The sequence below is a fragment of the Bombina bombina genome, chromosome 6 (genome assembly GCF_027579735.1).
Source record: "Bombina bombina isolate aBomBom1 chromosome 6, aBomBom1.pri, whole genome shotgun sequence".
Taxonomy (NCBI): Eukaryota; Metazoa; Chordata; class Amphibia; order Anura; family Bombinatoridae; genus Bombina; species Bombina bombina.
In genome coordinates, this window is record NC_069504.1 from 570,062,388 (window position 1) to 570,081,388 (window position 19,001).

The 19,001-nt window shown below is 39.4% G+C and overlaps 1 protein-coding gene across 1 annotated transcript in view; it reads left to right on the top strand.

Moving 5' to 3' along the window:
• Positions 1-9,801: 9,801 nt before the first annotated feature.
• Positions 9,802-19,001, top strand: part of LOC128663282 (uncharacterized) — a 328,216-nt gene continuing 319,016 nt past the window's right edge. The window contains exon 1 of the mRNA XM_053717537.1: positions 9,802-9,876. The gene's annotated coding sequence lies outside the window, so the exon portion shown is untranslated. The remainder of the gene's footprint in view (positions 9,877-19,001) is intronic.

Here is a 19,001-nt window from a genome sequence, read left to right on the forward strand (position 1 = left end):
GAATTCCGCCATTGGTAGCCAGTCTGACCAATCATCTTGAACTTGAGATATATAACACCGAAGATACTGCTCTAATGTTTGATTTAGTCGTTCTGTCAAACCGTTTGGAAGGGTTGTGAAGATGAAATTCACGTAAGAGCTCTGGAGCGTGAATATCACGTAGAGGAATCCAAGAGTCTTCTTCAGGACCATATCCCAACCAACGGACCAGATATTCAACCCGTCTCCAACGGTTGCGGGAATCCAAGATCTTTTCCACCTCGAATTCAGACTGATCTGCACACAAATCCGCATCAGAGGAATCATTCCCGGGTAGTGAGTCTAATGTACCAAAATAAGGTTTCAAGAGAGACACATGGAAGGAAGGATGAATCCGTAGATGAGCTGGCAAATGGAGAACGACTGCATTAGGATTCAGGACTTTCTTAATTTTGAAGGGACCTATAAATTGGTTTGCCAATTTTTTGCAGGGAACTTTCAGTTTTATATTTTTCGTGGATAACCATACACGATCTCCAGGTTTATATGATGGGGGAGGTATATGTTTCTTGTCAAAATAAAACTTTTGTTTATCTTTTGCAGTCTCCAGATGTTTTTTCAATAAAGGTATGGAGTTTTTCAGTTCAGTAATATATTCGACAGCATAGGGAGAAGATGAGCTGATGTTAGAAGTGGGTATTGTTCTTGGATGATAACCATAAGAAGCATAAAATGGTGTCATTTTAGTAGAAGTGTTAATCGAATTATTATAAGCGAATTCCGCCATTGGTAGCCAGTCTGACCAATCATCTTGAACTTGAGATATATAACACCGAAGATACTGCTCTAATGTTTGATTTAGTCGTTCTGTCAAACCGTTAGACTGCGGATGAAAAGCTGTTGTGAATCTGGGGGTGATCTTCAATAGACGACACAATTCCCTCCAGAATCTGGAGGTGAACTGAGTTCCCCTATCTGTAACTATTGAAAGTGGTAGACCATGTAATTTTACGATATGGTTAATGAAACAGGTAGCAGTGGTTGTTGCAGAGGGTATATTCTTAAGTGGAATGAAATGTCCCATACGAGTAAGGTGATCAACGACTACGAGGATACAGGTATAATTCTTCGAAGGTGGTAACTCTACAATGAAATCCATTGATATCATATGCCAAGGAGTGTCAGGTATTGGCAGAGGAGTTAACAAACCGAATGGTTTATGCGAAGGTCGTTTGGTTCGGGAACAAACTTGGCAGTCAGTGATATGGCTACAAATATCTTGTTTCATTTTCGGCCACCAATATTCTCTATTCAACAATTCATGGGTTTTAGTAATACCCGGATGTCCTGCTAATGGAAGATTATGGAAATGTTGAAGTAATTGTTTTCTTAATGTTGGTGGTACATACAGAAGTTTGTGATAATGATATAAACCAGTCTTTGAATCTTTAGTACAGATTGAAGGGATTGTGGAATCTTTGAGTTGAGCATGTAGTAGATCAGAATGGAATGAGGTAATAGAGGCTAAGAATCTGTGAGTGGGTATGATATTTTGTGCCTCTTCCTTTTCAGGTACATTCTGAAAAGTTCTGGATAGAGAGTCTGCTTGAGTGTTTTTTGATCCTGGACGGTAGTGGATGAGATAGTTAAAGCGACCTAGAAAAAGGGACCATCGGACCTGACGTGAAGATAAAGTTTTGTTTTTCTTTAGGTACTGTAGATTCTTGTGATCTGTAAGTACTAAAAAAGGTTTGGATGTGCCTTCAAGAATATGCCTCCAATGTTCCATGGCAACTTTTATTGCCAAAAGTTCTAGGTCTCCCACAGAGTAATTCCTTTCTGCTGGAGTCAAGAGTCGAGAATAAAAGGCAACAGGATGGTTAACTTGTGATCCAAGGCGTCATTGAGACAAAATTGCCCCAACACCAACATTTGAGGCATCAACTTCTAAGGTAAAATCTGCATCTGGATCAGGAAGCTGTAAGATGGGAGCTGAAGTAAAACATTTTTTTAGATGTTCGAAAGCTTCTTGTGCTTCAGTAGTCCAACAAAATTTAATTTTTCCTGTCAATTTAGTTAAGGGTTGAACTATGGAAGAATACCCCTGAATAAATCTTCTGTAAAAATTGGAGAAACCAAGAAACTTTTGGAGAGATTTTAAATTGGTAGGGACAGGCCAATCCAAAACAACCTTTATTTTGTCAGGATCCATTTCTATGCCAGTTGGGGAGATGATGTAACCCAGAAATTTGATTGTCTTTACATGGAATTGACATTTTTCTAATTTAGCATAAAGATGATGCTCTCTTAACCTCATTAAAACCCATCGTACGTGTTTGATGTGATCAGTTATGTTCTTAGAATAAATTAAAATGTCATCAAAATATATCACTACGCAGATATCTAATAAATCCTTGAATATCTCATTTATAAAAAACTGAAAAGTTGCTGGAGCATTTGTCAAGCCAAAAGGCATGACATTGTATTGATATAAGCCATAACGAGTTTTAAAAGCTGTTTTCCACTCATCCCCTTTCCTTATGCGTATGAGATTATACGCACCTTTCAAATCTAGTTTGGTAAAGATTTGAGCATCAGTTAATCTTTCTAAGAGTTCAGGGATGAGTGGAAGTGGGTAGCGATTTTTTACTGTAATTTCATTTAAACCCCTGTAGTCTATAATAGGACGTATAGTACCATCTTTATTGGTCACAAAAAACATTCCAGCTGCTGCTGGAGAAGTGGAAGTGGATATAAACCCTTTTCTTAAATTTTCATCGAGATATTCTCTAAGGTATTGTAATTCTTTATTAGACATAGGATATATTTTACCAAAAGGTATGGTGGTATTAGGTTTAGTGTCTATAGGACAATCGAATGGCCGGTGTGGTGGTAGATTTTCTGCCTCTTTAAGATTAAACACATCTGAAAACTCAAGGTATTCTGGGGGTAATTGAGGTAGTATGTGGTTTATAGAGATTGTAGGGTAGCAAGTATTGGTACAGTACTGAGATGTATATTGTATATTATTGGTTACCCAATCAATACTTGGATTATGCAGCTGCAACCAAGGGTATCCTAAAATGATAGGATGGATAGAGTTAGGTAGTATATCGAATGTGATATATTCAGTATGTCCATTACCTGTAGTAGTGAGTAGTGGAATAGTGTGGTGTGTTATTGGACCTTTTAAATGAGTGGAACCATCAATAACTTTGACAAGAATAGGGAATTGCTTTAACACTCTGGGTATTTTATTTTTTGTAACATAAGTTTGATCCATGAACATGCCAAACGCCCCTGAATCAATCATGGCCTCATTCAGCAGAAGATGTTGATCCCACTGCAAAGACAATGAAATGGTTAAGTGTGATATCATTTTAGAATTAATTTGAGGGTTAACTATCAATATCTTACCCCTCTTCTGGCGTATTAGAGTTGGACAAGTGGACACTGTGTGGTCTTTATTTCCACAGTACATACAAAGATTTAAACTTCTTCTTCTTTGTTTTTCTTCATATGTTAGAGGACCCTTAATTGTGCCAATTTCCATAGGTACAGGACTTGAAGATGGTTGTTGTACATGTGATTGATGGTACTTCTTTGGATATGGTTCAGGTGGTACCTTTTCAGCACGGCGTTCCCTGAATCTCCTATTCATTGAAATAGAGATCTTTATGAGAGACTCAAGTGTGTCTGGGAACTCAATACGAGATAACTCATCTTTCAAATGTTCTGATAGTCCCAGACGAAACTGGTTGCGTAGAGAGACTGAGTTCCACTGAGACTCCGTAGCCCACAGTTGAAACTCAGCGACGTAGTCCTCAACTGGTCGTTTGCCCTGCTTAAGTGTTCTTAAGTTATTTTCAGCAGTGAGTTGGGTGTTGCGGTCCTCATACAATAAAGCCATTGCGTTAAAGAAATCTTCCAGTGAACCTAAAATGGGATCATTAGTCTCAAAAAATTTGTCAGCCCATAATCTGGGTTCCCCACTTAAATATGAGATCACAGTACATACTTTTACTCTATCAGAATAATATGTTTTAGGTTTCATAGAGAACATGAGTAAGCATGCATTGCGAAATTCACGGAAGCGAGTGCGTACACCAGCAAACACACTTGGTGGGTTAATCTTTGGTTCAGGGTGTTCAGCTGCCTTTTGTGTAATAAAGTCATTCATAATACTTTTCAAAGTGTTGTTTTCATTTTTTAACTCTGTTAAACCCTGAGCTAATATCTCCACCTTTTGATTTAAACTGGTTATTTCATTTGCCATTGCTGCAGGATCCATGTTTAAGAGTAACTTTATATATTTTTAAGGCTTGATTATTCTGTCATGTCTCCAGGTAAATAAAAAATAGATTTGTAGCTTTTTCCAATATTTAACAAATATAGCTTTGAATAAGTTAAACTCATGGAATAAAGCAACTTAATATTAGTAATTGAAAATGATTTGTGTAAATAAAAAATAATACAGAGTGGGAAATCTGAGGAGAAAGATTCTTGAAGAAAACTCACTCAGAATAATATTTGTTTTACAAGAGACAGGCTGTATTAATGATAAAAAATAATACACTCTGTGCGCACAAGAGAAAAAATAGGAGACAAAATGGTGAGCAAAAAGATAGAAAAATATATATCCGCTATTTATGAGATGAAAACTTGAATTAACAAAATATACTTTGTAAGTTACAAGATGATCTTACTTGAGGCAAAAACAGTTTATGAGCTGAGGAAGTTTGTACCTGATCAGAGACTGAAATGTATAGAAGACACAGCTGGGAAGCAGCGTTACTGATTACGCAGCGTTCACTGAACAGGTCAGAGAGGAGAAGGCTGCAAGATGCGAGTGCTGTACGGCTCCTGTGATACAGCGTGTGAGATGACGTCACAGATTCAGGCTGTAGATTACGGCAAGGGATAAATAACTTGGATGATATAATCACTTGAGATACACTTTGAAAGTGAAAACTTGATCCAACGTAGATGATTCTCAAAAATTAGTTAAAGGCTTGAAAAAGTAGAAACGGAGGAACAGGAAGTTCTTCAGAAACACAACTTCAATAATCAAGCATTAAACAGGTGTGTCTGATATCCTTTTATAGGTGAATAGTAAAGGTGGACAAAGGGATTTAAGGTGGAATCATGACAGGAAGGATAAGGGGAGATAGCTGGGTTATGTCTTATCTGGTCCCAGAATTGTAGTGCGTGCTTAAAGATGGGGTGTAGGGTGTCGATGTCGTGTCTGTGGTGAAGAGGGATCCAGAGTAGATCAGAGAGGCATAGACCAGGAAGCAGCAATGAGGATTCAAGAGTAAACCAGCTTAACTGTCTCTCAGGGTCATTCCAGAGAAGGATATGCGACAATCTGGCTGCATTATAGTAGGAAATTATGTTTGGTAAAGCTAAACCTCCCTGCGGGATTGGTTTTTCTAAGGTGCGACCAGAAGTTCTGGGTCTTCGATCTTTCCATACATACGTAGTTATCAGGCTTTGAAGTCTATTAAGGAGCGTTCTAGGAATGTTATATGGAATGGATCTGAAAAGATATGTAATTTTGGGAAGGAAGGACATCTTGATCGCTGCAATGCGACCTGTCCACGAGATCTCTCTAAACTCCCAGGTCTCAAGGAGCCTCCTGTATTCCAAAAGTCTGTCTGAGTAGTTTTGAGCTATGACCACCGAGGGGTCTGGGCTAAGATGAACCCCTAGGATCTTGAGAGAAGTAGTTTTCCATTGGAAATGATATGTTGTTTGTAATGGGGTGAGAACGTCGGGGGGGACATTTATGGGTAGGACCTCTGTTTTGGCGACGTTGAGCTCAAGCGTCCAAACTGTTGTAGGGTAGTGAATACTGCGGGGAGGGAATACTTAGGAGATGTCAAGAACAAGGTAATGAAAATAAGGAATGGAAGCTCACCAGTTTGCCAAAAAGTGATTTAATTTATTGTAGAGACAGCAGGGTCCAGTAACCACATCATGTGAAGAACAAGGTAATGTCATCGGCATATAGGGAGATTTTATGGGTGGAGGTGCCGATGGGAAGGCCTCTGATTCTAGGGTCTTGTCGGATGGATTGGGCTAGGGGTTCTATTGCCAAAGCGAACAGGAGAGGGGATAAAGGGCAGCCCTGTCTAGTGCCGTTCGAAATCGTGAACTTGGGAGATTGGAACCCAACTCCACGTACAATGGCCGAGGGATTGTTGTAAAGGGCTTTAACCGCTACAATGAAAGTAGTGGGGAAACGGAAAATTCTCATAGTTTCCATAGGTAATCCCACCTTACTCTGTCAAACGCTTTTTCGTTGTCTAGCGACAGGGCCAGGAAGGGAGAGGCGCCCTGAGATGCGGCGTGGAGGACATCAAGAATTCTTCTAGTTGCATCTAAACCCTCTCTATTTGGGATGAACCCCACTTGGTCATTGACTATGAGGGGGGGGTTATTTTAGTGGCTCTACTAGCTAAGAGTTTGGGGTAAATCTTGGTGTCTATATTAATCAAGGAAATGGGACGGTAACTACTGCACAGGTCAGGTGGTTTACCGGGCTTCAAGATTTTGATTATAACTGCTTCTAGGAATTCTGCCTTGAAAGAGGCACCAGAAAATATCTCCTGAAAAAATCTGCAGAGAACGGGGGTTAGGAGGGGAAGAAAGGTTTTATAGAATCTGGCTGTGAAGCCATCCGGTGCCTGGGGCCTTACCTAATTTTAAGTTTTGAATAATTTTCTTGATTTCCTCTATTGATATTGGGGTGGTGAGGGAGGAGATAGCCTCTCTAGAGAGTGAGGGGAGTGAGAGAGAATTAAGTAAAGCAGAAATTTCTTCCGGGGTGTCCGCTGGGGTGTCTAGATTGGCTTCAATATTGTAAAGAGAGAGGTAGTACTGTTTAAAGGAATTTCCTATGTCCGCCGGGGCTGATACGTTCACCCCAGAGGGGGTTTGAATGGACCGTATTCTTGCTTGGGCTGTTCTAAGTTTAGAGGCTAGGAGGGTGGAGGCTTTATTACCCTGGTGGTAATAGATTTTTTTAAATTTTTCCATCATATTATGAACCCTTTTAAGTTCTAGAGTTTGAATTTGTTTCGAAATTTTAGAAATTTCGTCATTTAAGGCCTGAGAATAGGAGTGTGAGAGATCTGCCTTTAATTTTCGAAGTTGGATGGTCAGGGCAGGTAAAGTGGCTCTACACTTTAAGCGGGCCTCAGATTCATACCGCATAAGATGACCCCTCATTACTGCCTTCAAGGTGGCCCACAAGTTCTGTGAGGAAGTCTGATTATCGTCGTTAAGGGCAAGGAAGTCAGTTATGTGGTTCTGTAAAGCTGTCTTGATGATTGGGTCTGTGATAGTCCAGTCTTGTATTCACCAGATACGAGGGGAAGGGCCTGGGAGTGGGCCTAGATGAAGGTGTATAGAATCATGATTAGACCAAGAGACAGAAGTAATGAATATGGAGTGAATGTTCTCTATAAAGGTAGCCTCAGTAAAAAAATAGTCAATACGTGTGTGTGACTTGTGTGGGGAAGAATAGAACGTATATTCCCTATCTTGTGGGTGTAGGGCCCACCATGTGTCGTAAAGATCGTATTGTGTCATCAGTAGTTGGAAGGCGGAGGAGAGGGAATGAATAGCTCTGTTGCTACTGGAGAGCGGAGGTCCCGTTCTGTCTAACTTAACATCCCAAATCAAGTTGCAGTCGCCTCCTAGAATGAAATCACCTTGCTTGATTGCTGCTACCGCCTTAAGAAGTGATCTAAAATTTTTTATTTGCTTAACATTTGGGGCATAGACGTTGAGCAGGGTGACTAAGTGGCAGTTCAGTTTACAGATAGCGATGATAAATCTGGCCATAAGGGTATCGCCTACAAAATGAGTGCGCGGGTTGACTGCAGGGTAGAGGAGAAATAGTTAGGAGTTTCTGTAAAGAGTAAGTGATGGGAGTTAGGGAATTAGGGCTAAGGGAATGATGAGATGAAATAAAGGGTGTGATGAAGGAGAGAGGTGTCATGCACAACACCCCCCCAGTAACAATAGGCAAGTTAGTTGGACAGGAGCAAAGAAGTATGGGTCTGTAGGTGTTCCCCCGAGAGAGTGGGAGGGAGGAGATCATAGGTCAGTTGTCTGAGAGAATTTTTTTTTTACAAAAAATGACTAGGTATGTGGTGTACTAAAAAAAGTATATATAGAAAAAAAGGTCAGTAGTGGGGGTAGATAGTATGGAATGGGTATATGTGTGGGACAGAGTGACTTCTAACATTTTTTCACAAACATTTTCTATATATAACAGTCCATTACAAAATTAGCTAAGAATAAACCTGAAGATGAAACCAAATCTCTAGGTGTTGATAACCCAGTACATTTACAAACCAATAAGCAAATAAGTGTCCATCCTGAGGTATATCTTCTCTGTCGTATAAGGTACACTGTAATTCTCAAAATTAGCATAAGGAAAGAGCAAGGCATAAAACAATAATAACATTTACAACATTGAAAGCTATAAATGAGGGAAAAGAACAGAACTGTAAACAGAGTAACCGTGTGGTTGTCACTCAGGAGGACGTCGGCATGTATGCGAGACTCCGTATTACAGAAGGCCACCCGGAAGACACTGGGCAAAAGTGCGGCTGTGGGAACCAAGATGGCCGCCGTTCGCGGGCTTTCTCTCAGGAGCGCTGTGAGCCTCTGGGGATCCAAAAGGTGGTGTGCTGCAGTCTCTCCGGTCTCCGACTCATAACCGGAGAGGTTGAGGTAACAGAGGGGAGTGGATAGGGTGTCGGTTTAGCGCTCCGTGGCACTGTGTCGTTGCTTCACAGGAGTGATGCAGAAGGTATATGGGAATAAAAAGCAGAGGCAAACAAAACAAAATAAAAAGAAATTTAAAAGGGCTAGTAAGGCGATATGACTAAGGGAGCAAATGGGATAATTTTGAGGGGATTTGCCTAATTGTAAGGGGGATTTTAAGGGAAAATGAGCTGGTTTGTAGTGGGAGCTCCGGTTCTATGCGACCAGTTAGCTCTGCAGTTGGCTCCGCCCCCCACTTTAATGTATTTTTAATATGTTTTGTGCAACATTTTGTTTCAAGAAATAGTTAACCAGAGCTCTGAGGTGCAATAATCATTCTAGTGTACATCGTGAATGCGCTCAAGCGACCACATTTATTTTCAACTCGTAATACCAGTGGTAAACCCGACAAGTGCAAACGACCACGATAAACCTCTTATCGCTTGCATACAAACATTTGCGCTCCACTCGTACTCTGGTCCTGTGTCTTTTACACAGTATTTTGGTGTGTGATCACTTATTTTGCAATATGTAAACATTTGATTTAAATATTTTCTTCCTTATTTTCAGTCTTGTTTGCAAGCATAAAGGGACATGAAACTCACATTTTTTCTTTCCATGTTCAGATAGAGCATACAATTTTAAACAACTTTTCAATTCACTTCTATTATGAATTTTGCTTAATTCTCTTGGTATCCATTATTGAAGGTTCAGCAATGCACTACTGGGAGCTAGCTGAACACACTGGTAAACTAATTACAAGAGGCATATATGTGCAACCACCAATCGTCAGCTAGTTTCCAGCTCCTTGGTATGATTTTCAACAACAGATACCAAAATAATGAAGCAAATTAGAAAATAGAATTAAATTGGAAAGTTATTTAAAACTGTGAGCTCTATCTGAATCATGTAAGAATACATTTGGTTTCATGTCCCTTTAATAAAATGAGTAAACAAAAATAGGGAAGGAAGTGTTTTTTGAGGACTTCTTGGTGACAAATGTGAAACTAGTAACATTGTAGGTTTGCAAGAAAAGCAAGATGGGACATGAACAGAAATATATTCTAAAGTCAACAAGTATTTTGTTACTATTTTCATTATTTGTTAAAATCTTAGGTAAGTCTATTTTCCTAAATAATTGTTTTGTTTTTCAGTTTATGAATAATTATATTCTTATTTTAAATTAATCTCAATAGCCTATGCATGTATCTATATCTGTCTGTCTGCATCTATCTATCTATCTAGCTATCTATCTGTGATGTGTGGTGAGGTCAGATGCGGGTGAGGCACTGGCAATGATACGCAGGAGAAACACATATATGAACCCGATAGAGGTAGCTTAAATTTACCATCAAATTGGCAGGTTGCAGATGACAATTAGTACAACACAAGCATGCAGGCAAGAAAAAAATTCAATTCTCATTATATTGGCAAATATAGTTCCACTATTTATAGTCATTCAACACAAATTAAAAAAATATAGTGCGTGGTTACACAGACACATACAAAAACACTAATGCAGACATACAAACACAGACTCACACACACCCAGACACACACACACGCACTATCATACATACACACAACATGTACACACTCACATACACACACATGCACTCTTATACACAGACACACACCCACACTCTAATGCACACCCATACTCTTTTGCACAGACACACTCTAATGTACACACACACTTTAATCAATGCACTCACACACATTCACTCTGATACACACATATACTCTCTCTCACACACACTAATGCAAACAGACACACACAAACTCTAATGAACACATACTCACACATTTACACACACACACGTATACATACAAACACATAAACACACACACATGCATACTCACAGATACAGACACACAAACACAACCATACCCACATATACACACGCACGTACTCAAACACACATATACAAATACATGCATGCATATATACATGTATCCACACATTCACATGCATGCTGAGTTATGAGAGTCACTGGAGCACAGCTGATTGAGTTACATCCTAAATCACTGCAAAAGGCTTTTACATAGCCTATATGTCTGCCAGTGTGACAGGTAGTCAGGGACTTACCCATATCCTTCCCATGCATAGAATTAGTGAAAATTGAGGGTGGGAGAGGTCATGGCACACAGATACAAACAGATAAAAAATTATATTCCTAAGCAATTTCTTCACAGTCTGCAACTTCTTCTGACTCGATTGAGTGAGAAAAACATTTTATAGCTTGTAACACCCCACTACATATAAAACATAATACTTATAGAATAGCTCTCTTTCTTTTATGTGTGACATACAGTAGATAACAAGTTAAAAAAATAATTTGAGCACAAATTGCACAGGTACAATCATAATTGTGTGTGTGTATATATCATCTACGTTCAGGTGCTCTCTCCTCCTTAAATCACCAGGGTGAACAGAAATTATAGCCAAGCAACAGAGAAATTCTAAAATATTTTTAGTTTTTTTTTTCGTCATTACAAATGTACAGGTACATTTTTTTTGTATGCAACAATGTTCACTCACTGTTCACATAATTCAGACACCTGGGTGCTACATAAAATCAGGCAATATGTATTCAGATATGAGCACTTGCTGCATATCTCATATAGAACATAACTTGTGCTCCAATATTTAATTAAAAACAGACATGCCACATTTTGGAATGTATTAAGAAAAAATAATTCAAAAACTAGAAGCCAGAAATTTTGGGCAAATATATACTGTGTATATATATATATTTTGTTTGTGTCAGTATATTATCCCCAGTACACAGTCATGTAAATGCATACATAATGTTATGAGTTTACATAAAGCATGTGCACAGGCATTCATGGGTTAATGTTATTATTATTTTTATGTTAATCAAGGTATCAGTTCCTTACACATGGTGGCTGTATAATGTTGTGTCTTTAACAGTATATTTTCATTAAGGTAAAACAATATATACATTTAAAATCATGGCAGCATAAACAGTAACTGTTTTTTTTTTAACAAACTGTTTAAACTGAGTGCAGCTGGGGTTACATAAATCTACTATTGTAGAATTCTATTGTCTCACATTGCCCCCCTCCATTTCCCCATGATTCTTGTGAGCACACAAAACATACCAATTAAATTCAAGATTGATACAGGTGCACAAGTAAATTGCATTCCTGCTAGCACATATTATGACAAACTGGCAAACATATGTGAGCTTGAAAAGTCTGGTCTGTCAAAACTTGTTGGTTATGGAGGACACCGGCTACATGTACTGGGAAAGTGCTCATATCAATGCATGTTACAAAACAAAAAACTTAATTTGGAATTTTATGTTATTGACACCCCAGCAAAGCCTGTTTTAGGGTTAAGTGCCTGCAAACAGCTAAATCTTATAAAAATAGTCATGACTGTTGATCAGTATAACAAAGGTTTATCTAAGCAACAAGTTGAGGAACTATTTTCAGATGTGTTTCAAGGGCTAGGTTGTTTGCCTGGTGAATGCAGCATTAAACTAAAACCAGATGCACATCCAGTAATTCATTCACCAAGAAGGATTCCAATTGCCATAAAAGACAAACTCAAAGAGGAACTGGATCGCATGGTAAATTTAGGAGTGCTGAAAAAAGTAGATGAGCCCACTGAGTGGGTGAGTTCAATGGGTGCAGTAGAAAAGAAAAACTCAGGTGCTTTAAGAATATGCATTGATCCAACAGATTTAAACAGAGAAATCATGCGAGAACACTACAGTTTACCAACTCTAGATGACATCACACACAAGTTAGCACATGCAAAATTCTTCAGTGTATTAGATGCTCAGTCAGGATATTGGCAGCTCAAATTAGATGAACAGAGCAGCAGGCTCACCACTTTTAATTCACCATTTGGAAGATGGCGCTTTACTAGAGTTCCCTTTGGTATTGCCTCAGCACAAGAAATATTTCAGAAAAAAGCACATGAAACCATTGAAGGCCTTCATGGTGTAGATGTAATCATAGATGATCTTCTGGTATATGGATCTACACGGAAAGAACATGATCAAAATCTGTGTGCACTATTGGATTGGTGTCGAGAGAGAAACATGAAGTTAAGCCCAGGGAAAATGCAAATCGGTGTAACCCAAGTTAAATATTTTAGTCATATTCTGTCACAAGATGGGCTAAAAGCAGACCCAGAGAAAATAGCAGCAATACAACATCTGGATCCTCCTACCTCTAAGAAGGAATTAGAAACCATTCTGGGTATGTTTAATTATCTGTCAAGGTTTGTTCCTGGACTAGCAGAAGCTACAGCTCCACTAAGAGAACTACTCCAAAAGGATGCACTATGGAGCTGGAATGACTCAATAAATAATGTTTTTGAAGATGTCAAAGGTCTTATTGTGCGTTCATCGGAAACTGGATTACAATATTTTGACCCCAAGAAGGAGGTAACAGTACAGGTTGATGCCTCTCAGTTCGGTTTAGGAGCAGTCCTAATGCAGGAAGGCAGGCCTGTTGCATATGCTTCCAGATCAATGACTCCTACGCAACACAACTATGCCCAAATAGAAAAAGAAATGTTGGCCATTGTAATTGGTTGTGAAAAGTTTCATCAATACATCTATGGGCAGAAAGTCACAGTTGAGACTGATCATAAACCACTTATGAGCATCATGGAAAAACCACTTGTGTCCGTTCCACCAAGGCTGGAAAGAATGATCCTAAGAATCCAAAAATATGATATGCATGTAGTATATGTACCTGGCAATAGAATTCCAGTAGCTGATATGCTTTCAAGGACATTTAAGCCTGGACAAGACGAAAGAGAGGAAAGGGACTTGGAAGAGCATGTGCACTCTGTACTTTCACAATTACCTGCTACTGATGAGAAACTTAAAGAAATACAGCTAGCAACAGAAAGGGATGCAACTTTGGCCAATTTGATTACAATAATAAGGCAAGGATGGCCAAACTCAAAAGCCAAAGTGAATGTTGACTTAAAACCTTACTGGAATGTAAGAAAAGAACTGTCAATAATTGATGGGATTGTTTTTAAAGGGGAGAGAATTGTGGTTCCCTCTGAGCTCAGGAAAGAAATAATAAGAAAACTGCATATAGGGCATTTTGGAATAGCCTTGTGTAAAAGACGTGCTAGGGATCTCTTATATTGGCCTGAAATGAATTCACAGATTGAAGACATGGTCAATAATTGTGCAACATGTCAAGAAAATCAAAGAACAAACCAAAAGGAGCCAATGGTAACAAGAGTACAGCCAGAGAGAGCTTGGCAAAGAATTGCATCAGACCTATTTACATGGAACCATAACAACTATCTTATAATGGTAGACTACTACAGTTGTTACTTTGAAATAGTTCAACTAAGAGACACTAAGGCCTAGATTTAGAGTTCGGCGGTAGCCGTCAAAACCAGCGTTAGAGGCTCCTAACGCTGGTTTTGGGCGCCCGCTGGTATTTGGAGTCAGTGATTAAAGGGTCTAACGCTCACTTTTCAGCCGCGACTTTTCCATACCGCAGATCCCCCTACGCCATTTGTGTAGCCTATCTTTTCAATGGGATCTTTCTAACGCCGGTATTTAGAGTCGTTTCTGCAGTGAGCGTTAGAGCTCTAACGACAAGATTCCAGCCGCCTGAAAATAGCAGGAGTTAAGAGCTTTCTGGCTAACGCCGGTTTATAAAGCTCTTAACTACTGTACCCTAAAGTACACTAACACCCATCAACTACCTATGTACCCCTAAACCGAGCTCCCCCCACATCGCCGCCACTCGATTAAAATTTTTAACCCCTAATCTGCCGACCGCCACCTACGTTATACTTATGTACCCCTAATCTGCTGCCCCTAACCCCGCCGACCCCTATATTATATTTATTAACCCCTAACTTGCCCCCCACAACGTCGCCGCAAGCTACTTAAAATAATTAACCCCTAATCTTCCGACCGCAAATCGCCGCCACCTACGTTATCCCTATGTACCCCTAATCTGCTGCCCCTAACATCGCCGACCCCTATGTTATATTTATTAACCCCTAATCTGCCCCCCACAACGTCGCCGACACCTACCTACACTTATTAACCCCTAATCTGCCGAGTGGACCTGAGCGCTACTATAATAAAGTTATTAACCCCTAATCCGCCTCACTAACCCTATCATAAATAGTATTAACCCCTAATCTGCCCTCCCTAACATCGCCGACACCTACCTTCAATTATTAACCCCTAATCTGACGACCGGAGCTCACCGCTATTCTAATAAATTGATTAACCCCTAAAGCTAAGTCTAACCCTAACACTAACACCCCCCTAACTTAAATATAATTTTTATCTAACGAAATAAATTAACTCTTATTAAATAAATAATTCCTATTTAAAGCTAAATACTTACCTGTAAAATAAATCCTAATATAGCTACAATATAAATTATAATAATATTATAGCTATTTTAGGATTAATATTTATTTTACAGGCAACTTTGTAATTATTTTAACCAGGTACAATAGCTATTAAATAGTTAAGAACTATTTAATAGTTACCTAGTTAAAATAATAACTAATTTACCTGTAAAATAAATCCTAACCTAAGATATAATTAAACCTAACACTACCCTATCAATAAAATAATTAAATAAACTACCTACAATTACCTACAATTAACCTAACACTACACTATCAATAAATTAATTAAACACAATTGCTAAAAATAAATACAATTAAATAAACTATCTAAAGTACAAAAAATAAAAAAGAGCTAAGTTACAGAAAATAAAAAAATATTTACAAACATAAGAAAAATATTACAACAATTTTAAACTAATTACACCTACTCTAAGCCCCCTAATAAAATAACAAAGCCCCCCAAAATAAAAAATTCCCTACCCTATTCTAAAATACAAAAATTACAAGCTCTTTTACCTTACCAGCCCTGAACAGGGCCCTTTGCGGGGCATGCCCCAAGAATTTCAGCTCTTTTGCCTGTAAAAAAAAACATACAATACCCCCCCCCCAACATTACAACCCACCACCCACATACCCCTAATCTAACCCAAACCCCCCTTAAATAAACCTAACACTAATCCCCTGAAGATCTTCCTACCTTGTCTTCACCATCCAGGTATCACCGATCCGTCCTGGCTCCAAGATCTTCATCCAACCCAAGCGGGGGTTGGCGATCCATAATCCGGTGCTCCAAAGTCTTCCTCCTATCCGGCAAGAAGAGGACATCCGGACCGGCAAACATCTTCTCCAAGCGGCATCTTCTATGTTCTTCCATCCGATGACGACCGGCTCCATCTTGAAGACCTCCAGCGCGGATCCATCCTCTTCTTCCGACGACTAGACGACGAATGACGGTTCCTTTAAGGGACGTCATCCAAGATGGCGTCCCTCGAATTCCGATTGGCTGATAGGATTCTATCAGCCAATCGGAATTAAGGTAGGAATTTTCTGATTGGCTGATGGAATCAGCCAATCAGAATCAAGTTCAATCCGATTGGCTGATCCAATCAGCCAATCAGATTGAGCTCGCATTCTATTGGCTGTTCCGATCAGCCAATAGAATGCGAGCTCAATCTGATTGGCTGATTGGATCGGCCAATCGGATTGAACTATATTCTGATTGGCTGATTCCATCAGCCAATCAGAAAATTCCTACCTTAATTCCGATTGGCTGATAGAATCCTATCAGCCAATCGGAATTCGAGGGACGCCATCTTGGATGACGTCCCTTAAAGGAACCGTCATTCGTCGTCTAGTCGTCGGAAGAAGAGGATGGATCCGCGCTGGAGGTCTTCAAGATGGAGCCGGTCGTCATCGGATGGAAGAACATAGAAGATGCCGCTTGGAGAAGATGTTTGCCGGTCCGGATGTCCTCTTCTTGCCGGATAGGAGGAAGACTTTGGAGCACCGGATTATGGATCGCCAACCCCCGCTTGGGTTGGATGAAGATCTTGGAGCCAGGACGGATCGGTGATACCTGGATGGTGAAGACAAGGTAGGAAGATCTTCAGGGGATTAGTGTTAGGTTTATTTAAGGGGGGTTTGGGTTAGATTAGGGGTATGTGGGTGGTGGGTTGTAATGTTGGGGGGGGGGGTATTGTATGTTTTTTTTTACAGGCAAAAGAGCTGAAATTCTTGGGGCATGCCCCGCAAAGGGCCCTGTTCAGGGCTGGTAAGGTAAAAGAGCTTGTAATTTTTGTATTTTAGAATAGGGTAGGGAATTTTTTATTTTGGGGGGCTTTGTTATTTTATTAGGGGGCTTAGAGTAGGTGTAATTAGTTTAAAATTGTTGTAATATTTTTCTTATGTTTGTAAATATTTTTTTATTTTCTGTAACTTAGTTCTTTTTTATTTTTTGTACTTTAGATAGTTTATTTAATTGTATTTATTTGTAGCAATTGTGTTTAATTAATTTATTGATAGTGTAGTGTTAGGTTAATTGTAGGTAGTTTATTTAATTATTTTATTGATAGGGTAGTGTTAGGTTTAATTATATCTTAGGTTAGGATTTATTTTACAGGTAAATTTGTAATTATTTTAACTAGGTAACTATTAAATAGTTCTTAACTATTTAATAGCTATTGTACCTGGTTAAAATAAATACAAAGTTACCTGTAAAATAAATATTAATCCTAAAATAGCTATAATATAATTATAATTTATATTGTAGCTATATTAGGATGTATTTTACAGGTAAGTATTTAGCTTTAAATAGGAATAATTTATTTAATAAGAGTTAATTTATTTCGTTAGATAAAAATTATATTTAACTTAGGGGGGTGTTAGTGTTAGGGTTAGACTTAGCTTTAGGGGTTAATACATTTATTAGAATAGCGGTGAGCTCCGGTCGGCAGATTAGGGGTTAATAATTGAAGGTAGGTGTCGGCGATGTTAGGGAGGGCAGATTAGGGGTTAATACTATTTATGATAGGGTTAGTGAGGCGGATTAGGGGTTAATAACTTTATTATAATAGCGCTCAGGTCCGCTCGGCAGATTAGGGGTTAATAAGTGTAGGTAGGTGTCGGCGACGTTGTGGGGGGCAGATTAGGGGTTAATAAATATAACATAGGGGTCGGCGATGTTAGGGCAGCAGATTAGGGGTACATAGGGATAACGTAGGTGGCGGCGGTTTACGGAGCGGCAGATTAGGGGTTAAAAGTGTAATGCAGGGGTCAGCGATAGCGGGGGCGGCAGATTAGGGGTTAATAAGTGTAAGGCTAGGGGTGTTTAGACTCGGGGTACATGTTAGAGTGTTAGGTGCAGACGTAGGAAGTGTTTCCCCATAGGAAACAATGGGGCTGCGTTAGGAGCTGAACGCTGCTTTTTTGCAGGTGTTAGGTTTTTTTTCAGCTCAAACAGCCCCATTGTTTCCTATGGGAGAATCGTGCACGAGCACGTTTTTGAGGCCGGCCGCGTCCGTAAGCAGCTCTGGTATCGAGAGTTGCATTTGCGGTAAAAATGCTCTACGCTCCTTTTTTGGAGCCTAACGCAGCATTTGTTTTAACTCTCGATACCAGAGTTAAATTTATGGTGCGGCCAGAAAAAAGCCCGCGGAGCGTTAACAGCCCTTTTACCGCCGAACTCTAAATCTAGGCCTAAGTCTAGTGCAGTGATAAATGTCATTAAATCTGTCTTGGCAAGACATGGCATATGTGATGAGTTAATATCAGATAATGGTCCTCAGTACTCCTCAATGGAATTCACAAACTTTGCAAAAGAATGGGGTTTCAAACACACATTGTCCAGCCCACATTACCCACAGTCAAATGGCTTAGCTGACAAATATGTACAAATTGCAAAGAACATTTTGGAAAAAGCAGCCCAAACTAATCAAGATCCATACCTGTGTATTCTAAACTACAGTAACACCCCAATAGATGGAATTGCATCACCTTCACAATTACTAATGAGTAGACGTTTGAAATCAGTTTTGCCTTCAACACCTACACAACTTGCCTCCAAAGTACAGAATCCTGAAATGGTTAAACAGCTAGTGGAATCATTAAAAAACAGGCAGAAACAGTACTATGATCGTGGATCTAAATTTCTAAAACCTTGTGAGCTTGGTGATAGGGTAAGGATGCAAAATTTAGAAGGAAGGTGGAAACCTGCAGTGGTAACCAAAATAACAAGTGCACCACGCTCATACATTGTGCGCACCGAGAATGGCAAAGATTATCGGCGCAACAGAGTTCATCTGCGTCATAACAGAGGTACAAATACAGGAGTTACAAATATTCCAGATGCAGTGCT